We start from the raw sequence: 24901 nt of genomic DNA, 5'->3' as shown, positions 1-24901 counted from the left end.
AAAATATGCCAAAGAAAACTTTCCTGTAGAGTTACAAACATTTTCTTTTAACGATTTATGTTAACATAAATCATCTCATTTGTGTTAAGTTCATTTATTCATTTAATGATTATTAATTAACAATCAACTTTTTTTCATAATAACTAATATAGCTAAAATAAACTACATTTCTTATTTAGTATTTGTTAAAGATTCTCCTAATCTTAGTTTACTATTAGGTTTAAACATCGTAGATGTACAGAAAATTCACCTAGGCTAGGGTATTTACAAAATTACGTGAAAAAATTAATATTTGATAAAAAACAACGCCATCGTGTTCTAGGGGTTAAATAAAAGTTATGTGCATAAAATTCAACGTTTTTTGTCTATGCGTTATGTTTTTAAACAATAAAAACACCAAAAAATCGGTACAATTTTTGTTTTTGGCGTTTTGGGCTTAACCTATGCAAGACTCGTTACTGTGGGAAATATTGTAGAGAATTGAAAAATCTTCAAAATAAGCTGTTATAAATTATTTCGATAATTTGTTGCTAAGATAATTTAACCGAAAGGAGAAAATTTTTTATTTTTTAAATTGTTCATAATTTGTTTAATTTTAAATATAAAGGTTTCTTATTCACTGAAAACCGAGATATCGATGTACTTAATCAATGCTCTACAGATGGGCTCTGTGGCCTCAATAGTTTTTGCAAAATGGCAATTAAACCATAAGAGGCCCTGTTCTCAAAGGGTCATTCTTGCTCACCGGATGGTCCTATCATTATTTATAAATCTACTATTAATTTTGTCACCAAAAGTCTTTTTTTTTCGTAAGTGCCCTGGCCTAACCACGTAGTACACATGAAGTCAAAATGTGACAAAATAAAAAATGAATTAGTCAGCTTCATTATCATGATCAACCAATTCGAAGTGCAATACGTGAATTTTATTTATGGAAATTCGATTATGGAAATGCGAGAAGACGCGTTGTCCTCATAGAAAAGCATACACTTTTTCCTCGAATACGACTGCTTTTTTTTATTTGTCCCTTCTTAAGAACCAATGATACGTAATATTCTCTTGCTATTGTTTCACCTTTTTCGAAAGAGTTCATTAACTTAATACCATGACTATCTCAAAAAATGGTAACCATCACTTTTTTGGCGGATGAATGGCTTGCTTTTTTCGGAACAGATTCGCCCTTCACAATCCACTGTTTTAACGGTCAATAAAGCCATGAAAATGTTCATTCGAATGCGCAAATAGTTTTAATCCTCATAATTTAAGTTGAAACTATTTATTATTCATCTAAACAATATTCTTATTTAAAAAAATTGTAAGTAAATATTCGTACTGCAATTTGTTCACACTACCCAATATCTAGGTAAATCAATTTTGTACCGTGTCAATCTCGGATAAATCTAACTAAATCTAACTATGTAAATATACTTAAAACTTTCCAAATGGTTATTTATTTTACAATCATCGACAAACTTGGGAACTTCCATTTAAGGTAGGGTTTATAGTATGTCAGAAATGCTGCACGATGAAATATCGTCTGTTGGGATGAGGAAATTGGCGAATTTATCAAAATGTCTGTTTTCATAGTTCATCCTATTGAACTTCTCAGTTTGGTTTAGATACAGGATATCACAATAAATACGAATAACCGACATTCTATAAATGAGTTCATGGAAATTAAGTTCTGGAGGCGTTATTGATCGGAATAATTTATTAACAAGTCTTGTCTATTTGGCAAGTTTTCTTTGAATATCACATATCTATGCATTTATTTCGTTAATGGCTTCAATTTCTTATGAGTAAGATATATGATGAGTGGAGTAGGAATCCAGTAAAAAAGTTAATTGTAATTTATCGTGTTGCTTTATTGACATGTAAACTGATAGATTGTTGAGGTTGGTGGTATTCTAATAGTGTATACTTATAAATTTTTTCAACTACCTTTTGTTGTTTTATCACAGTAGTCGCCAAACTTTTGAATTAGTGAGCCATCCTAGCATTTATAAACCTTTTAGTGTGGTAACTAGGAATATTGGGCCAAAGAAAGTACACAAAGTGAAATTTAAATCAGTTTATTACAAACGAATATTTATTTCTAGTATTAATCAACATTATAGGAAGTGTGAAAAAAAGTTTAAATGTTCATTTCAATGAGAGGAGTGGAAATCTTTTTGACCATCAAGTATCTCCAAGTTTGGAGAGTATGCTATAGCCGTCATTCTGATGCAATTGTCCAAATTTTTAGCAATCAGTCTGTTTCTATATTTGTTTTTTTTTATGAATTTCATACTGAAAAAAGATGCTTTACACAAGTATATAGAGCTGAATATAGCTTTCAATCTCAGTGCAACTTGAGCCACAATTGAATACTTATCTTCGGTGACTAGAGGGAGGCCAGACATTTTCAATGGTATAGAAGGATTTTAGATACAGGTCATTCTGAAAATCAACAAGTTCTATTTCAACGGTAGCCTGATCTCCACCACAATTTTTTACAACACAAGGTGAAAAATCTTCTGCATGGATCTATACAAAGGAAGAGTTGACGAACTGTACCACAATTAATATGCTTTTAAAATATTGGAATCATTGATCAAATGGTTGTATTAAGTCTGAAAGAAGTTATTTTGTTTGTCAACGATCTGATTCAGACTAGGAAAGTGTTTGAAATCAAACCGGGTTTTCTCACAGCTCGAGCTTTTTTGAAAATGACATCTGAAATCATTCCTCTGATGTTCTTATCTTTGCCTTGAAGCTGCAAGTTTAAACCATTCAACTTTTCAGTTAAATCAATAAGAAAGGAACAATCTTGTAGCCATGTGCGATCTTCCAGTTCGGTGAGATGCTCAACCCGATGTTTCAAGAATTTCACCAGTTCAGGTAGCAACTCTTTGAAACGTTGGATAACTCTGCCTCTACTAAGCCAACGAACTTCTGTATGAAGCAATAGATCACAATACTGGCAATTAGTTCTCTTAACAGTCGTATTTGAAGAGCATGTGCTCTTATTTTATTTTATTTTAAAAATTAATTTGGACAAAAATTCAGTATCGTCTTTATTCTCTTAATAAAATTTGTGTAACGTTTTCCTTGTCATAGCAAATACACACAAACAAAATTATTTTGTTTGTAAAGAATTATTAAAAATTTTTATTTTATTAAAAATTTGAAAATTATTATTAAAAAATTATAAAAAATATTTTTTCTATTTCCAAGGTTCGATTTTAAAATTTGTGATCTGCTGTTCACTTTTTTTGACTGCATAATGATTTTTACAAACGCTGATGATGATATATGTTTTATGGTAAACTAGAACTTTTGAATGGAATCACATTATTTTGTGATGATGGAATTTTTTTTTCGATTGCTTACAAAAAACTAGATCGTCTTCTACAAAGTTGTGGTCCTTTATATCCCTTTATATCAACATAAGTTATCCATGTAAAATTTATGGACGACTTATTGATGGCTTAACTTAATTCTTTCCTGTATAAAAATTTCATGTGAACAGGAATTTAAAAAAAATCATTTGATTTTATGTTTTTTCTTAGATGAATATTTCGGAGCTAGTTTTCTTTGGCTTTCTGTTTGTTTTCTATCGTTCGCTCATGTTCTTCTTATCAATTCCCTGTACTTCATGCTCCTGCACTTTGCAGTTGTATCCGTTCTCGCATTGCTTCAGGACTCTTCTAATTCTAGCAAGCATTCCATCACGTTGAGACTTCGTTCACGTTTTTGGGTATACAAGCCTCTCAGTGTTTCCTGTCTTGAGCAGTGGAAGAGTCTATGCTCGGCATCGTCTCACTGCAGTAAGTACATTTAGGAGTGTCTGATCTCCACCTGGTATAAAGGTAACTGCAAAGCATCCATGGTCTGTCAGTGCTTGTATTAAGAAGTAGTCAATTTGCCCATGCATTTCACTTGCCATTCCGTCGTACCTGTCTCTTCTCTCTTTTACTAGCAGCTTCATAGGAGTCGGCCTTGCGATCACTTCTATTCTTTCGGCGGATACAGTCCGGTAGGCGCTGCATTTGTGGATAGCCATTTCTCTCTGTAGTCGTATCAGTTTTGCGATAAAAGTTTTTTTTTTCGTGGATAGTATACCATATTGGTTCGCCGTACAAAATCTGGGTATGGATCATACTCGAAATGATTTCTATTTTAGATGTACTAGGACCGCCAATGTTTGGCTTTATACTCGCCAGAGCTGAAAGAGTTTTCTCTGCTGTTTCTATTGACTTCTTTTCGTGTTTTTGAAGCCGATTTACGTGTCTAGCCAAACGTCTAAGTACTTTACTACTTTAATAGGCGCTACATTCGCACCTTTTACATTGAACCATATCTGCCCAATTTCCATTTTATGTGTCAAGAGGACAGCTTTTGTTTTTTTTTTCTGGCGCTAGCTTTAGACGTTCGCTTTTTAGGTATTTTTTTACGATTTGGAGTGATGTGTTCGCCAGGTTCATCAGGAGTTGTTCTATTATTACTGTTACCACTAAAACGACGTCGTTTGCAAAGCCGACTAGGGTAACTTCTTGTGGCATCTCTATTCTAAAGAGCTCATAATACAAAATTTTCCACATTGCTGAACTCAGTATTGATCCCTGTGGTATTCCACTGTTCGAAGATCTTGGAGTCGTTTTTTGTCTCGGCGATTATCTTTCTATTCGACAGGTACGATGCAATTATGCTTATTGGGCTTTCATTGATTCCTTTCAATCTAAGCTGAACTAGAATGTGTTACCACGATGTGCTTTGAATGCGTCTATGGTTATGCATGCACATAGACGGCGAGGGGCAGAGGAAAAGGCCTTTGCTTAGAATTAGAAGAGACTTAAAGTCAAGACAATTCAGCAGCTAAAACTTATAAAGGGTAAAGGAATTGAAGAAATTTATAATTATTATTTAACAAAACATTCGTCACTATCTATTTATTTGAATTTACTATAATATGAGGTATATAACTTATAGAGAATATCCATCAATTTGGAATTAAATATTGATACAGATATAATAATAATTTATGTTTAGCTACCACACAATTGCGAGTAATAATAGCGAATATTCTCTAATTAATCCGGCATTCTGATCGATAAAGTAAATTGCTGATGTTATTAAAAGCACGTGATTGATTAATGGGAATAGGTGATAATAACTGAGATAAACCAGTTGACGAACATGACATAATATAGGCGACAAAGAGTAACAAACAACCCTTTAGAAACAATTGTAGACTGAATATTTTATTATGAAAAATATTGAAATGACTATAAAATTAGGTGGCTAAAAAAACAATAGTAATTGAGAATTTAGAACTAGAGAGGCAATTCATAACTATAACTAATTTCTGAATTTGTGAAAGGAATTGTCATTAAAATTTATCTAAAAAACTTTATTCCATTGTCTCCAATGTAAAGGATGTAATGTTTTTATAAGTTAACCATGCTGGTTGAAATTTTAAAATTACAAACAGAATATCAGTATGAATGTATTATCTTTTTATTAATAAAAAAACTTACCAGGTAATGACTCGATCCCAGGACTACAGAGTAGGAAACTGAAACCTAGATAGTTGCTTCCAAGAAAACTAAAAGGAGACTAATATAAAAGAACTTTGCAAGTATTCTGTGACATTAATCTTTCATCTACGTGCCCCCCATTTGCTAGCGCTACAGGTATTCCCAGTCAAAGAAAATTAATAGATAGAACCTGCAGTCGTTGGTATTTCGAATTATCTTTTATTACGAATGCAGCGCCTTTCGTTGTTTCTAATAAATCAGAGGTTAGGGTAAAGATTTGTTTTGAAATTTCATGTGAAAGTTTATCGCGTACACATGTTTTTGAATGGTGTGTTCAAAATAGCAGTAGAGATATTCTAAATGATGCCCATCAGGATCATCCTTCCACATAAAAAACGGACGACAATATCGATAAACTTTGTAATTCGATCTGACCATAGGTAGCGTGCGATTTGTGAAAATGTAAAAATTATTTAAAAAATCCGAACGTCGAATTCAAGTTAACATGCAAAAATTATGTCTAGAATTTAAATAACAAGAAGCTTGTAAAAATGATAACTGAATGCTATTGAAAAGAAGTAGAACTTGGAAAAAATAACATGTGATGAATTGCGGTTTTTTTACTTATGTGCATAAAAGTTTTTGTTTTGTGAGAGAAAGCTGCACATATTATTAAGGAGCTCATATGAGACTTAGCATGGAGCGTTTTAAGCCCATCTAGTAAAGTTGTATATATGTTTATATAGATTTGGGTTAAAGTATTTTAAATGAATGTTAGCGATAAAATGTAATAAAATTTCTTATCAGCAAATAACTGTTTTTGTAATTTTTTAAAATTTCAATTTTATGCAACTTTTAATGTTTCTTCCATTCTATTGTTGTACTAACTTGTGGACAGCAGTAATTTGAGTCAATGAATAGAGTTAGGCAGTTGTGTAAACGCGATGCTCAAAGAATAGCCGAGTTAGTTGGACGGAGAAAAAGTTATCGTGAAGTGGCAAATCTGTTTGGCGTACACCACACAACCATTGGCAGATTGATGCAAAGATTTCGAGAGACCGGTTCACATTCTAGGAAGCCTGATTAAGGACGACCTTCAGTTTTAACTCCTCGAGATGACCGTTTCTTGCAATCAAATTCATTAAGATATCGGTCAATGACAAGTGTCGAGCTCAACAGCGTTTTACGAGAAGTCCGAAATATAAATATATCTGATATATCAATAAGAAGACACCTTCAGAATGCTGTTCTACACAGCAGAAGAGCCTTTGCTAACCAGGCAGCATCATGTTGGTAGACTCAGATCTGCAAGGCAACATTTAGATTGGAATTTAGAAAATTGGTGCCAAGGTTTATTTACTGATGAGACAAGAATAAGTTTAAGAGGTCCAGATGGACGTAATCAAATTCGAAGACGACGAGGAGAAAGATTTACGCAGTCTTGTATCATTCCCAGGGAGCCATTTCAAGGAGGATCTATCATGTTTTGGGGTGGAATTTGTTTTGATGCCCGCACAGAATTAGTGTCTTTTCCTAGACCCGCCCTTAACGCAGCAAGATACATATCTTACATTATTGAAAATCCCGTCGTTCCGTTTGGGCCATTTATTGGTGACGATTTTCGTTTAATGCAAGATAATGCTAGATCACACGTTGCAGCAGATGTTCTTAATTATCTAAACGAAGTAGAAATTCATACCCTGGCTAACCACCAAGAAGTCCAGATATGGATCCTATCGAGCATGTCTGGGACATTTTAAAACGCCGCATTCGTCGTCGAAATCCATCTTCTCAAAATTTAAATGAGCTTGAGCAAGCGACATTAGAGAAATGGGAGAACATACCCCAAGAAGTGATACAGCCCCTAATTGAAAGCATGCCCAGGAGAATGTTAGAAACAATTATATCCAAAGGCGGAAATACACGCCACTAGCGTTTTAAAAAACATTATTGTTTAGAATGCAAGTTTCATTGTTAAGAAAAATTTGGTTTTATTGCAATGTTTTTATTTTTTTACTCATTAAAAATCTCTCAAAATTATTCCACATTTCTTATTATTGCGACAAAATGATTTAAAAGAAGTTAAACAATAGCAATATTAGTTTAAATTTATTAAACAAAAAAATATTTTCAGAAATTGGGGTGGTGCGTTATTTTTGACCACGAGTGTATAAGATTTCGTTTACTTTTCATAACAAGGGTCTGAAAGAATGTTTCAAATAATATAACTTTAGCAGATTACAGATAGATTTTCTCACTAGAATATAATACAGTTGTCACTAGTACATGCTGCGGGCATGCCATCTTCAGTTCACTTTAGACATTCTCTAAAGGAAAGAATAGAACGTATAAAACTTTTAATTGATATGTGAAAGAATAGAGCAAATGATACCGAAAGCTCACTCCAATGCATTCAATATTACAAATCTAGGTTTTCTTTATCAGCATTTTTAGAAAATAGACTAAAATGACAAGATGAATAAGGAAAAAGTAACCATTGACGCTTTTTGTTAGGAGAACATTTTCTGCTGAAGTACAAACAAATGGAACAGAGCAGCATTTGAATTTGGTGCTGTAGAATGGCAGTTGGGTTTATTGTTTTACTTACTTTTACTTACTTTTACTTTACATTTTTTCTCTCAACATGTAAACCTAGATCATCTTAAGAACATCATTGGTTTTTAGAAAAGTAAGTTGACAGTATTATCGGTTACTTGAACTGAGAATAGATTAATCCATACAAAGCTCTAGAGCAGAAACATATTAGTTGCTAAGCAATAGTTACTTCAGACATGGATCCTAAACTAGGATCACGAAATTTAAGACAAAATCTCCACGACTCATACTGATATCTTGAAGTTTGAGTATTATTTTTCATGACAATGTAAACCTTATTATGTCACGTTAAGAATAGAAGCGAAGTTGAATACCGCCGATATTAATTCACTAATGCAGATCTTTGTATTTTAATAGTATCAGTTGCTCCGTTATTATTAGCTTAAGGAAGTTGCCAGAGGAACGAAGGAAAGCATTTCCGAAATTCTAGATTTTTTGACACCACCTGATGAGTTAGAAAAAATTCTCGAATCAATTATGTTCTCCTCGGAAGAAGAAAGCTCAACTGAATTCACAACTAGTGATAGTTTATAGTGTTTATTTAACAAAAAACACTCAAACTATAACAAAATATTGTTATTTCATTATATTTTAACAAACTGAATCAATTTCCAACAATAAAAACTTTACATATATATACTTTTGACCACGTTTTTGTGTTCGATTCAATGTATGTTATATCTGTATTATGTCTATAAAAAACCTTTTTGATCTAGAAACATCTCCAAATTGATGACCTGCAACTTAGAAATTATTTTTAGTTTCCTTCCTAGAAAAAACTAAGTTTCTTCTATTGTTATTTCAACATATCTTGGCAGCTTTTAAGCGCACCGCTATATATTTCAATTACTCGAAGTGAGATTAAAAATAACAGCGAATTAAATTAAAGATTGCTATGGAATTTGTTGCTTCCGGCTCTGGAGATATTTAATTTAAAGTAAGTAATTTTCCGAGGAACTAAAAACGTAAAAACGAAATCTAGTAATTGTCTCGACGGAATCTATCCAGACGTCTAAGAAAACCGGCCAATTATATAAATTGGACAGCTTTATGTTTGATTTCAGTACAATGTAAATAATTTGGTCTCTTCACTTTTATTGTATATTGTTGATGTCAGTTATTTTGTCAATGTATTGTTGACATGGTTTCGCGTATTTGACTTAAAAAATTCCCTATTATGATATATATGTTACACAGAGGTGAGTAGAAATCAGGCAACAAATTTATATCAACATAAAAAAATGCAACATTGAAATGAATTTATTAAAATCATTACAAATTCATTTATTCAAATAATGTAATAACTCCAGTTTTGTGGCTGAAACGTCCTCTATCTATTTATCTACATACTATAATTAAAGTTTGATATAAATTCTTTCTATTCGCTGGTAACTTTTTAACGTTGCTTTTTTATATAGTGCTCACAAAATGACAGTCATCTTTAACAATTTTCTTTTGTTTTAAGCAAATTTTGTACAATAATTTCCGTGTAAGTTCGTATTTACTATTTATGAGTATTTGCGGAAATGAACGAAAAGAGATTTATATATTTTCAAAATATAACAAAACAAGAATATCTTCTAAAATCTCAAAATGTGGTTATTAAAAGAAATTACAGAAGGGATTCGAAAAAGGAATACTGTAAGTGTTTAAATTGATGCCCATCTTGATCAATGCATTTACGGCAACGTTTCTCAACGGAGAGGCAGGTCTGGTAAAGTATATCAAGCTGCTCGCGATCAGTTTCAAATTCTTCTTCAATTGCAGTTCGGAAGGCAGGAAAGGTGAGTCGTCCTCTTGCAGAGACGCGGTTCTTGAAAAACCCCACGGGAAAGAAGGTACAGATAACACGTAGCGCGGCGACGTTCCATTCTGCATGGAATGACGGATATTCGCGTTGGATCGTTGTCCATTTACCCTTTGAGCATTTCAAGATAACTTTGGTCCATCACTTGCCCCTCATGAATACCTCCCGATTTTTAGACAGCGTTGCCTGACTTATGCCGACCTCTGTAATTTAACCCAAATCGCCGGTAATACAATTCACTTATTTTAATTTATAAAAAAGAAATTATACTGTAATTGAAAGGGTCTACTAGTAGTTAATGCTCATTCAGCCTAAATCAATTTTTCTGTCAAATTTCAAAAATATTTATTCATACCAAGTGGCTAAGAGAATTTTGATAGGATTGACGTCGATTTTTAATTAATTATCACCCAAACATAAACTTCAATTGGTAATTGATGATTTTATCGGGAATTTTACGAAAGTGGTTCGATAAATAAATACTTTGTAGTGAATTATTTTCCAATATAGTCTCCTTCTAGTTCTGCAAAATATGTTTGGTCTGCAAAGGTGGCGTCGATGACCTCCTCATTCGACTCTAATTTCCGCCCGGCAAGTGACTTTAGAAAGTTTAGAAACAAAAAGTCGCACAGAGACAAACATGGAGAATAGTGTGGAAGGATAGCAGTTAGTAGCTCAAGTCGAACAATTTGGCCATGCTGAGGGCAGATATGTGAGGTGGAACCGTTGGCTATTTCGGTAGGCAATCGATGTAGATTTCACCTTATAAATACCAAAAAACGGAAGCCATCACTTTTCCGGACGATAGGTTAGTCCTCGTCTTCTTTGGAGCATGTTCATTGACACTTCGCAGGTGTGTACCACTTTTTTGTCGACTATCAAGGAACGAAGTAGAAACTTCTCGGATTACCCTTAAACAGCACTTGTTGAGTAAGAAAACGCGGCACCCATTGGACCGACAGTTTTCACATGCCCAAAACGTTATGTAGGATATCACCCATACGATCTCTTAATATGACTATTGACTTAGCTATAACGCGCAACTCAATTGGCGGTCGTGAACAAAATGGAAGCTATGATAACAAGAAGACTCCCTATTAACCTAACCAAACGGGTATTTGACATCTTCAGAGAGTCATCCTGTTTGCTCAAATTTTCACTTGCCAGTGTCTGTCAAGCACATTCTCACTAATAATAGTCAGAAAGTTTTGAATTTTTTTAAAGATATGAACCAATACTAGAACAAACAGTACAAAATAATTTATGTATCAATTTTTTGATAGAACTATCTAATTTTCGTACTTTTTGACTTTTTGGTTTATATGCCAGTGACTAGCGCACTCGATGCACATTAAACTGAAAAAAAAATCCAATTTCAATGATTTCAGCTTCACCTCATAATGTTTTCTAAGAATACGTGTGGAAAACGTTCATCTCATATCCGTATTATCCAAGAGAAGTTAACAAAGGAAAACGAGGTGAGTCAAGGACTACTCCTCAGATACACGCACTTAAAAGAAATTTCACCATAAAAGAATTTTATTAGTCTTGGTTGGATTCGACTAAAATCTTTACTTCGATTTTTCAATTTTCTAATGGGATTAAAAACAGTGAAAAGAAAAGCGTTTATTTGCCACCAAGTACTTACAGAAGCAATCATCGATTGATTATATTAATATTCCAGACTAGGAGTTCCTAACCCTAACCTTATTTGACCTACAGCCCACTTTTTAGATAAAATATTACTGGGTCCTCCGGCAAATTACTTTTATTATATTTTAGGCAGTGGCCTTGATCCACATATGGAGAACATGCAATTTAGTGATATATATCATTTTTTGATACCATTAGTAGTATTTATAAAAAATTCTTCTTGAATATCTAGATTTTTATTAATTATAATTAACCTAGAAGGCTAAAGAATAAAAGTAATAAACTTAAAATGTTTGTAATTATATAGTCGTTCTTAAGGCCGCTTGAAATGATGCAAGACAACGTGCAATGCAATACAAGTCACAATATTTCTTGATCAAAAGCATGCGCAGATGAAATTCAGCTGATTGTTTCATGCAATATGTCACACCCCCAGCATTATCCAATTGGTTCGTTCCATTTGTATTGCGAGCAAGTTGCGATTCTAGAAAAAAATAAGTTTCTGATCTGACCGCCAAGGATTTTTTAGTTATCTTATGTTTTATTTTTTTTTTGAGTTTTTCAAATGTTTCTTCATCTACTAATTTTTTTATATTTTCTCGTTTATGTTTTCTCTTATTCTATCTAGCCAGGGCCTGGGTACTTTTTTCTGTCCATCGGACTGGAAAAGCAAAGCAGCGGCATATATATTTATTGCCAGTGATGCAGTAACCACTTTTTTCTTGTTTTCTTCACCTATATTTATTATTTTCATTTTTCAACAGCCCGTAAAATAGTTTACTTTTACTCATAGAATTTTAATTAGTGGCAACCATGATCCAATGGCTTGCATAATGTCAAGCGACGTGCAATATTCGTCTTTGTAATATTTTGATCTTGCATGAAATCGCATGCAATTCCTTACACGTTGTTTAGCATCATGTCAAGCGGCCTTTATAGCCGCTCCACTATGTGAGCGGTTAACAGCTGCTTTGTTTGTTTTTGTATTTTAAGACATTTCTATTACTTTTTTGTTAAAGATAGAACAATTCAGTAATGACTGGACGCACGCATTGGTTTAATATGTTGAGAACATGCTGGAGGTTTCCCATAACTACTCCATTAAACTTCAGTAAAAAAAGTCTTCTATCTACACGTAACAGTGCTTTGCGATTATGATTCATAAAAATTTATTACTTGAATTAGATTTATTGATTTCGGTCTTATCTGTGTATGCGGAAGAACAGATTCGAAATAATAAAAAATTAAATCATGCAGTAAAACTGTAATTCATAAATGTAAATTTAAAAACATTTTATTTTTCCATTAAATACTATATGTTTCATTTAAATCTTCACAAGTAAGTTGGAACCGTTAGCGATATTCATACTGAATACACTGTTTATACCACCACTACACCAACATCACTATCGTTTTCAGAGTCTGAAGGTAAATAGTTTACTTCAGTCTCTGAGGACGATAACTTGGTTATCGAAACACGCGTGTAATTGTGAATGTTGGTGTAGTGGTGGTGTAAACAATGTAGTATTCAATAATACACCAGGACAAAAAACTAGCACAATTGAAATACGATGAACATTTATACTGATAAAAACAATATGTGGTATTGTTACATTGTTATTTAATTTTTACATTTATTGCCAAATATTTTACCATGGATCTTAGATTAAAATCCAAATGTATAATTATGACAATGTCAAAGTTTCGTAATTTAATGTAAAATCTAGATTCTAGGATAGTTACTATTTAATTAGTTGCGCACGTGCTAGTTACTATTTGCAATGTTTGCATACAACGCCTGCTCGGGTCCCACACACTCCCTTTACCTTCCCCTTCTATTAGGGGCATACCCGCCAGGTCTTTAAAAGGCCTCTTGATATCATCGTTTTTGGACAAGCTCTTGGCATCCATTGATCAAAGAAATTAGATCATACAAAGGAAAGGCATTTCATCAAACACGGAAACTCAACTTAATAAAGATTTGGCCCTGAGAGATTCATGGGAAACCATCCTTGAGCAAAAACACGTCGCCGATGCAAATGGCATTATACCAGAATTCTCATTCAAAAGAAAATATAGAAAATACTCCAGCAACAAGTTTCACAGGATTTCAAATCTTTTGTTGTCTTTCTCGTTTTGGATTTCATTATGGCTGATTTGAGAAACAGATTTGTAAGCTGTTTAATCCAGTTTTAGTACTCATGGATCTAGACAAGGAGGAACTGAAGCTTAAAACTGCTAATTTCGTTACATATTACTCCTCAGACTTTGCTGATCCAGACGTCCTATTTGAAGAAATTCTTCATATGAATAATGTATATATAACAGTTTCCCAGTCAGAAAAAGACCCGTTGAAGCTTCTCAATTCAATGTATGTGAAAAACCTCCAAACGTTTTCTTGGGCCTATGCACAGCTATAAGACTTTTCTGTACTATCCCAGTTACAGTTTCAATAGCTGAGAAGTCATTTAGTGGATTGTAGAATTCACTGAAAACTTGGTAATGAAGCACAACTGACCAAACTCGTCTGGCAATCTGGTAATATTGGCAATTGAGAGTGAATTGGTCAAAACAGTAAGCAGTCTGTAATTAGAGTATTAAGTGCTTCAAAAACATTGTTTAGTTCCTAGCTTTGTCATAATCTTATTATTTTGTCAACTTGAAATTAAATCTTGGTCAGTGAGGGAAATCTACCTCAAAATTAAAATTTACTTTCAGTAGAATAAATAATTTATTTATTTTACATATGCAACAATTTTTTCAATGAAGTTTAAAAAAAATTTGTGAAGGGTTAAAAAATTACCATTTAATTTTTGAGGCAAACCATACCGGTAGCACGCAAACATAAATGTTTAGGGGGGCGAGCCTGATCCTGGTTACAGGGCCCGCAATCAAATGTGGGGGCCATGTCTGACACTACAGCTAGAAGAAGTTGCAATTCAAATTAATAGAATTTAAATGGTATTGAGATTATTAATGTCTCTTTTATCATTTCTGCGAGCTGAAGATTGTTGGATTGCTACTATTTCGTAAAATTCTCTTTGAAATTGTATTGTGTTTTAATAACCCTTGTTTTTATATAATCGAACTGATACTTTTTCCGTTTCTCATGTTTTGCTATAGCTGTAGCATTTTCATTATCATATTTGTGAATTTTTATTTTATTTTCGAGGTATTGGCTTATTTAGCCAATATATGTAGCTTTATAGTTAATACATAGAATTTCATAATAATACTTTTTTTTTATTTTGGTGTGACGTGACTCAGCACCCTCGATGGTCAAAAATTCATCACCGACGGCGAGGTAGAGGAGTTTGTGCGTACATGGCTGTCCGAGTTGACCAAGAAATTCTTTGAGGCCTGCATCAAAAAGCCTCCGGAGAGGTGGCAGAAATGTGTAACTAATAAGAGGAATCACCTACAAAAACTGTTAATTTTTGCGTTAGTTATGCAACCTTCAATGAATTTGAAGGGTAAATAATAATCAAAACAAAATTAGAAACATCGAAGATTTGAAAAACAAATTAGAACAATAATTATAACATGCATGAAATATAACGCTGTCACTTTCAAGAGTATGTGTTTTTTGGCAACACTTTGTTTTCTTACCATGGTTACAACTAATGAAATTCTATACTTTTGTCGCGGAAATCGATATTACACCTGAACGCTCCTTTGGAATGTGCTTCGTTATATAAAATTTGTGGTGGGAATCCTCTGATACTTTTTACAGTAAGAATAGATATAGTATTCTAGCTATGTCATAAGTTTTTTATTACACTACCGTTTTTCATACACTATAATATTGTTTTAGTGGTTAACTGGATTCACAATATCCAAATGACGGTAATAAAAGAATAATGGGTTTACCAAAAAACGTCAGCATAAAAATCTGAATTACTTCCGCTTTTCCAATTTCCCTGATCATTTTCTATTTCCATTACATACAATTAATCGCTTTATCTGTCAGCTACGTATTTTATAGGTTTTAGCGTGATCACGATTAAAAGAAATCCTTCGGCGAAGGAACAATCTGTTAATCAGTGAACGGTTGCCATTTGTTCTTTTGTTGCATCAATTCGTGTTTTAATCAAGTTGAAACACAACCAAAAAAAGAAATTGGTGTAAATTCTGAGAATGTTATGTAATTAACAAAAACTAATCAATATTATGAAGCTCAAAGTAGTTAAAGATATTAATCAATGGAAGAGGATCGTGGAAAAAGAAGGTTTATTACTAGATTTTAGACGCACTTTCTTATTCAAATGGAACAGTAATATCCATTCAACGGAAGTCGAGAAAAATTATGAGAGTGTATAATCAACACGTTAATAGGGAATTTTCCCAGTTTCCTAACTGCTTATTACCGCACGGTATGGCTGTATAGAAGAGGACGTTACCGGAGAATATTAATTTATGAAATTCAAGCTTGTAACTAAAACACCACCAATATATGAAGCGCGATTAAAGCTATGCTGATCGCTGTTTCCCATTATCTTATTTTTCTCATTGCAAAATACCTTTACGTCGACAATTAATTACGAAAATTAATCAATTATCACAAGAGCTTAAAATATAATCGATTATTTTACGAGTAAAAATAATAATCGATTACATTTGATTGACAACTTACAGTATGAAAATATTATCCACTTCCAGCACCCCCTCGAAAATTTTAAATAAGAAATAGGTTCATGTGGCACTTTACTATAAACGGATTTAGTCCTTTTTTGAGCAATATATAGTTTTTTTAAATTTGGTGTAATCGTAATTGAGAAAATTATTCTATAAGATGTAAAATTTTGATAATGTCTCGATCAAAAATCTTCACGTAAAATGAAGATAATAATGTCGCATAATATTTAGAATGTATTTTTCAATGTACTTTACAATTAAATTAAATGTTGAAAATGACCAACACTCACTTCTTGACAATAACCAAGGCGATTTTGGAATTCTCGTACAATTTGATAAGACCTCGGGGGTTATTTTGTTAATTTCTTTCGTTATTCTAACTTTTATATCAGCAATATTATCTAATAATAAGAAGTAATCGAGAGGAGTCAAACCGGGCGATCTAGCCGGCCATTCGTTCGTTCCACGTTTTCCAATTCACCTATTGGGAAAAATCTCGTTTACATAATTTCTAGCAGTACGTGCAAAATGCGGTGGACCTTCGTCTTGTTGGTAGTAAATAGATCGATCTATCTCATTTGTATATTAACATCAGGAAAAAGTAATATAGGCACTAAGAAGTTGATAAAAAAATATAGATAAACCTCACCATTAACTGTGCCCTCAAAAAAATAATGGCCAATAATGTTATTGTTAATGATACCAGCCCAAACGTTCAGTTTTTCAGGATAATGAGTGGGAGCCTCACACATGCAGTGAGGATTTTTTCTGCTCCAATATCTACATTTCTGTTTGTTAACCGTTTCGAGTAAATGAAAAGTCGACCATCAGGAAAAAACTATTTTGTTTATGAATTGCGCAAATCTTCGTTCAATCTGTCCATCATCAGTTCACATAATTCTTGCCTTCTATCTTGATCATCTTCATTTAACTCCTGAGTCAACCGAACTTTGTAAGGGTTGTATTTTTCTTTATGCATAACTCTCAAAATAGATGTAAATACTCTTTTCATCAGTAAACTGAATATTGATTATTAACTGATTTTTCAATATTATTCACATGTCCAGTATCACGAAACTTTCTTTTTAATTTTTCCAACTATAGATTGTGTTGTTGACCAGTATTAAAAATTTCACAAACCTCCTTTTGAGTTCTTGTTTTATTACCATAACCAATCATAATTAAAATGTCTATTCTTCGAGTTTCGGACAAATGAGCCGTAATTAAATTTAATACGCGCTCAAATATTACGTCTTTCATTGTAATATTTCTTTAAATACCATATCAATTGTTTATTTGACTTTTTTATTAATATTTTTGTATCTTCAAAGATTTCTGGAGGGGGATAATATTTTTATACTGTAAATTGTCAATTTAATAATAAAAATAGTTTCAGGTTTTTTATCACATGGTACATAATAACGTTAAAATTGAATTTTTTCTATTCACATGGACCGCATTGTATATAGCGTTGTGTTTTAATTTGACTATTATAACCTCTATCTATTGTTGTAGTTCAGTGATTTTATTATATTCTTTTCTTCACTTTGTCTCAGTGTTCGCTTTTGGGTGAATTTTTTAAAACTTAACACTTTTTTTTTTCACCAATACGTACCTATGAGGCTTAATATTAGACTTTTTCATTTGACACTGGATAAACAGTGTGGTGCAATAAAAAGAAATGAATTCGTTACTTCGTAAACCTATAACTTACTTTAAGGAAAAATCTTGAATCCCCTGGATTTTCATTTTTAAACAGGCTATTCGTAAAGATATCTTTTTATTTTTACTGTCATCTATGGGTGTTATAATACATTATTTGAAAGGTCCTATTCAGTTAGATAAATATATCTGAGTAATTAATGTGTTTATTTGTTTCAAAAATTAATAAGTCTCTTTTATTACAATAAATTCTATTATTCATTAAATACAACAAAACATAAATTGAGTGCTAAAATTGTTTACCTTCAGCTATAATACGATGAGAAAGTCGTGATATTTGTGCAACCTCAATACGTATTCTTTTTTTGAGTTCATTGATATTTTGTGATCTATTTTGACACATTTTACTTTTCAAGTATCCCCTTGAAAATAAGTCAAGAAGAGTCAAATCAGGCGACCTAGGCGGCCATTCTATTGTTCCTCTTCGACCTATCAATAGATTTGGAAACACGTTGTTTAAGACAGTATAGTGTGGAGTCGCACGAATTTTAAATATCGAGTATGTTAAGGCTTCTTCGAAAAATTATGGTCCAATAATCCTATTATCTATTATTTACTTTCTCTGGGTATAGAGTACGGTACTTTATACATTGTGGACTTTCCTTAACCCAGCACCGATAAGTTTCACGAAAAGAAAAGAACCTTTTTCAAAAACATCGGATCTCTGTTATTTCCTTCTATTATAATTTCACCTAATCAATTCGTCTATCAAAATCATCTTCCATAATTTCTTGTACTAATCTTACTTTCTAGGGAAGAACTGTTGAATGGTCCATGCCATTATCTAATGCTACTTACCGTGAATTGGTATGGGGATTATCTCGAAAGGCTAACAGAACATCTAGTTATTTCTTTTCAGAAATTAATTTTCTATAACCTTTTGGTATTTGACATGATCCGTTTCTTTGAATTTCTTCTCAATTTTGCTTATAATGCATTGTGAAATTGGTTATCTCTTGGGGCATTTATTATTAAATACATACTTCTTTCTGCACACGTGTTTTATGTCCACAACCAATCATTATTATAGTTTCAATTCTTTGCGTTTCAGTCAGCTTCATGTTGATAGTTACAAAAACTTTTTAAATACGTCTTCAAAAATAATATTATTAAACACTTGACAGAAAGTTAATTAAGTTTGATTGTCCAAGAATAAATGTTTATAGGGTAACTAAATTTTTAAAAAAAGGTAAAAAGTAGGTGAGACATTTCATTATCAGTAACGGCCTTTATAAGATTTATTTGTACATAAAATAAATTTCATTAATAAATCTGTTGAAATTTCATCATTAATATCTGTGACAACAAATTACTTTACATATTGAGATGGCTACATAGATATTGATAAGACCTTTTTCTACGACCTCCATTCAAATTAAGCGTTTAAAAACTCATATAAATACGTGTAATTTCATATTATATATACGTCTAAAAGCGTGCGAAAAAGAACAATGCTTTTTAAATGAAAGTTTCATTATAACATCCAAAAGAGTGCGAAAAAGTACAATGCTTTTTAAATGGGATAATCATAAAAACACTATTTTTCATTTTTATAATTATACAGTTAACTTAGATAATTTTGTTTTGTGTCTTCTGCCAAAGGTTCTGTAATTGTCATAATTTTGTACTGTCGCTAAGAAGTGTTATCGTCATTTGCAAAACATTTTCAAATTTTGATTGGCAACACTGATTGTTAAGTTAAATAAACATGGAAAAACAATATGATTACACCGGAAAAGTCAAGAAAAATATGAAGTCATATGGTGATTTCTTCGATTTGCGTAACACTAAAAAAAATCAAAAATGATACGGAAAATACTTATTGCATATTTTTCGGTAAAGACAAGCCAATGTCAATAGAAATAATCCACCTCATGGTCCCATTATTCCATGTTGAAAACTACAATAAATTCAAATTTTAACATTGATATAAGTATATTTCATAAAAGTATTTTTTAATGTGGTCCTAGGTAAAATATTCTATGATACTGGTGCGTGAGGTGGTTTTACGCTACGGTCGTTCCTTTCATTGTCGAAGCTTTTTCCCGAAAAGATCACTTCACGCACTTGTATCATTAATAACTGTTCTCATCATAGATTACAAAATCCACAGTTGCATTTAAATGTCTCATGTCTCACTATCTGAAATGCTGTCGATACAAATATTCTCCACTAGTTTTTACTAAATATGAATTTAGTTTCTAGTAAATAACAATAAAAACGCGGTGCGCTTATTCCAGAAACATTGGAAGTATATTTTCGAATATATTTAAAATAACTTGCTGTGTTTGTAACCTAAATATATATTATTAAATTGAACCTGTCTTTATTCTCACTACACTGTGCAATTTCATTGTCTTAATTCGCCCATGATCGAAAGAACGCCGTATTTCTATTTATTCAAAGAAATTTATGGAGTAAATGAATCTCACCTAGCCACGCCACTACTTATCGCGGACTGTCTAGCAGGAATAGTTAAAAAAAATTGTGTACATACGCCGTCCGACAACTTCGGTCAAAAGAAATGCATGTTTACGATTCCATGTTTTCAATGGTAAACAGTGGGGATGATGAGTCCACGTGGACTGACGATTTTATACGGGTAGTAAACATTATGTTTCATTTCTTACTTTGGTATGGGTGCCTTGGGTATTTATGAAATATTGATTGTTCCTCGCATAACTGTCTTCTGCAATTGACATTGAAATAACTATAGGTTCCTACGTGTTGAGGTATTTTGGCTAAATTCTTTGATAGGCGTCAATATATCGAATGCGCAATTTTAAGTCGTATGTGATTGCATACTTATCACCCGATATTTTAGTTTGGATGTGAGATTATATTCTTCAATAGTAATTCTGTTTGTATTGTGACTAGAATTAATTTATTTCATAATATTGCGTCATTTATAAAAAAATGTGAAAAACATTTGACTAACAACTAACGTATTACCTAAGCAACATTTTCATTTTTATATGTGTTATTTTGTTACATGATTTTATCGGTATTACTTGCAGTATCGGCAGTTTGTTGGTCACTTTAATTAACTATTCATTTTAACTTAGTTATATTCACTGAACATTTTGTAAATATGAATATTTATATGAAAATTATAAGTGAATTACATTTTTTTTGCGAAGATATATAAAAGCATTAGGAGTATTATTTCAATAGACTATAGAACTTTTCCAAATTTATTTCTCATACTAGTCAATAAAGTGCTATGATGACGGTCTGCGGCCAAATGGTCCAATCGGCCTTTGTTCTCATCACACAAATTAATTAGGAGCGTTTCTATGGATAACGATCGCTTTGTTCCCCTACCTCCCACCAACGTATTCGGAGGCTTGGATCTGTAGAAGTTGTATCGTTAATTTACTTTTGCGAGACAATATAAGGCTTATTGGGATTTACCGACATAATTACAAGTTTACGCTAATTAACTCGTCGAGCCTGTTCACCAGGAATGTTTCTATGTCAGCGCTTGACAAAATAAACTATTGGAGCGAAAGGTGTTAAGTGGCTGAGAATTTGCGGTTATACTGACGCACTGAGGAATATTTGAGTGGGCGATGATCATTCTGAAGTTCACTAGTCCATAAAGAGTAGAAGAATCTCACTTTGAAGTTGAGGATTGTCAGTTTTTCCCATTAGTTTGATCATGAATTCTGTTTTTGGTTCCTGAATAATATTAAAAGAATATATTTGTTCACCAACGTCAATGATGATCTATTTTAATTATTGAATGATGACTAAGAGTAAATGAAGATGAAGATAGTATAGAACATTGCCAACTTAAAGTGAATAGAATATATTGGAGTAAGGCTACAAGAAATGATGCACGATAAATTATAATTAGTGAAAAATCAAATCAATAATAATAAAATGTAAATGAGCGAACTCTAAGGATAACCAATAAGTTTATACCTTAGTGACAGAGAGCATCAAATATCAAAATCAGCTTTTGATCTTCTATTATTACTAAATTAACAATTCTGTGTATATCAATCACAAGACTGTACGACTATACATACAAAAATGTAAATCTTAACCAAAAAATCACATCCTGGCCATTAGAAATGTTATTACTTTTTAAGGCGTCTACTTGAACTGTTTTAAAGTGTGAATATTTTCTACTTGCACTGCTTCAGACGAGCGACCAAACAGAGTTTGAAGAGAGAAGATAAACAAAGGAAAGTTCCAGCTAAAAAAACGGCTCTTCCCGGGTTTGGGGATACATTTTATAATTTTGTTGTTGTTTATTGTCTATTTTTTTTGTTTTTCATACGTTTTTTTGATAGGAAACCGGGTAATTGGGGGCCGAGAATGCTTGTTCTAATGCTTGTTTGATCTACCCATTAGTGGAGGTTAATTTGATGGACTCATACGAGAACGTTGTCACACTATATTAACTTTACCCTCATATCATCCGCATTTTTACCCTCATATCATCCGCATTTAAATCCGATTATATGAGGTACCGTTAAGAACAACAAAAGGTAAATTAATATAACTTATTCATAGGATTGGTTGAACTGTTTTCTAACATCAACTCAAGTTATCAAACAGAAGAATCGATTAGTTCGAACTAGAAGTTGAGACAGATGCTTACAAAGAAATTCAATCAGTTATTATTAATTTAGAAAACGATTCGAACGATAGTGCGTCTTCTAACTATAAAGTATGGTGTGAAAGTTTGGTGTACATATTTATATGGTGAATTGAAAATTTTGGGATTCAATACGCTTCTTTAAATGAGAACCTCCACCGTTGGTTTCAAAACGTTTCGCCAAAATCTCATTTAGCATTTTCAAAGGCTGCTGTACGTCTAGTAACTCGACGGTAACTGCTGTTCGCGTCTCGTTGGGATGTTTTTATTTGGTAGGTAGGATGAATTTCATGAGGGAGTTCGTTCATTTCCGAAATGAACTGATATAGTAGAGCTTTTTCTCTGCAGGGCTGAAATTGCGGTGATTTTTAGGAGGGGGTTCCTTTGATTTGGTATCGCTTCATCGTGTCCTATGATAGGATGATTGATGTAAAATGTATGTAGTACTATATACATTTTTTTTCATTGTAAGTTACAGCTGGCAGAGATGCGACTGTATTATTCCTTATCGTCGGCCATTTTGCAGGTAACGGGCTCCTTAGATTATATGGAAACCGCAGAAAACCTGCGATCGACGATAGGATCTAGAAGCGGGTTTCACATGAAAATGAGGGAATTGTCAAGGAAGGCAAGGTAATTTTCTGGGAGATCTTGGTAGGCCGACGCTAGTAGCCAAAGCAGGGGGTAAGGAAGCTTCCTTTTGGGCTTACAGACAAGGGACCGTCTTGTGGTAATCCAGGGTATGAGAAAAGTGTATTTGGCAGTGGATCTCGTTTTCGTGATTGGACGATTTGCTGCATAAGCTCTGTCTCTTTACTTCTTGGCTTGGTTTCTCTTTACAGATGTTGGTTTTTACGTCTTGTGCTTTTCTAGGCGTTTTAGTGTTCTTTTAAAATTGTTTTTCAAGTTACTGAAATATTTTGAGCTTTGTTTAGTTGTCCTGATTTCTTAAGGTACGGACTCTGCAGTTTTCTAAGAATGCTCTTTCTCTTGACTGGTTAGTGGCCTGTTGCTTGATGATGCTGGAATAGGGCTGGTATGACTTGTTTGTTCATTACCCTGTTTTTATGTTACAGACAAAGTTACTTCTTAGAAAGAAAAATACTTTTTAATTAATCATTTCAACGAACAAAAAAAACTGTCTGTGCCAGTGTAAGGCAGTCTATAAATAAATGAGAATTGTATTGATCGCAATTTCCGAAATAGATTTGAAAAGAAACAAGTAAGTAGGATATAAATCAAATTGTCGCGTATTTATTAGGTCAGTTGCGAATAGTATGTTTAGTGAATTACGGCAAGATGAAGTTCTCGAAGTTGGAAAACTTTGTTTTCAGTCTTATAAGATATCAGCAACACTACATTAACTATGAAAGCATATACATAACCGTGTTTTCGACGATTCATACATAAATAATGTTTATGTGTGTGTATGAGTATACTAATATACTAAATAACATTTGAAATATTCATAATTATCGTTGTCGATTTTTTATATTTACCGCGTCTTTGCGAAAAAAGATCATATTTAAGTACAATACTGAAATACAACATTTATGGTTTACTTATATTTCATGTTTTGTGTCATAGTAAGACGCAATTTCACAAATTTAAAACTCCATTATCAGTTTAATCACAGATACCGATTTTTTCACGTTGTATAAAAGGCTTCAACAACTAGTTCCACTACAAGCAAAATTGTAAATGTTCATGATCCTACCATCAATCCATTAAGTACGAATACAACTATAAACGATGCTATTTCTTTGAACTCGTTAAATGTTGCCAATTCAAGTACCAATAGTAATGTAACTTCTTCTTCACTTCAAATTAATAATTCACACAGTTGTATTTCTAATATTACTATTCTAAATTAAAAATTTATAAAATATTCGTCGAATTTTTAAGTCTTCGGACGTAGAAAAAAATTTTCTATGAAACTCGTGAGTGAAGGAACTTTTTTTCACTCGTAAGAAATGTAAGAATCGAGAAAAAAAGTATTATCACTTGTTGCATAAATAACTATATCTACTACATCTATTCAAATGCAATCATTTTGCACATTCACCAAATAAATATAAATTTTAGATTAAAATATACACTACTATGAGTTGGCACGCCACAGAATAAGATTATACCCTTATCACTTTTTTCTCCGCACTGCATTTATTTCTATCATTCTTATTCATTAGGGAATATTTAAAATTTAAACTTACTGTTTCTGCCTGTATTTTTTCACTCAACATCACAACAACGAATGAACATTTTTCATTCAATGTTCACGTATTTACGATTTACGATAATTCAACTGATTTTTATTTGGTCGTATTCAATAAACTGGAA

The 24901-nt window shown here is 32.5% G+C and overlaps 1 protein-coding gene and 1 long non-coding RNA gene across 2 annotated transcripts in view; both read right to left on the bottom strand.

Annotated features, from left to right (window-relative positions):
• The window catches only part of LOC130441889 (uncharacterized), a 45798-nt gene extending 20906 nt beyond the window's left edge, over positions 1-24892 (bottom strand). Inside the window, exon 1 of the long non-coding RNA XR_008909653.1 lies at positions 24775-24892. This is a non-coding gene — a long non-coding RNA (uncharacterized LOC130441889). The remainder of the gene's footprint in view (positions 1-24774) is intronic.
• The window catches only part of LOC130441887 (somatomedin-B and thrombospondin type-1 domain-containing protein), a 198624-nt gene that overhangs the window by 39620 nt on the left and 134103 nt on the right, over positions 1-24901 (bottom strand). The gene's annotated exons all lie outside the window — the stretch shown is intronic.

This window comes from Diorhabda sublineata, chromosome 3 (assembly GCF_026230105.1).
Source record: "Diorhabda sublineata isolate icDioSubl1.1 chromosome 3, icDioSubl1.1, whole genome shotgun sequence".
Lineage (NCBI taxonomy): Eukaryota > Metazoa > Arthropoda > Insecta > Coleoptera > Chrysomelidae > Diorhabda > Diorhabda sublineata.
Note: the sequence above shows the minus strand (reverse complement) of the source record. Positions and strands in the feature narration are given on the sequence as shown.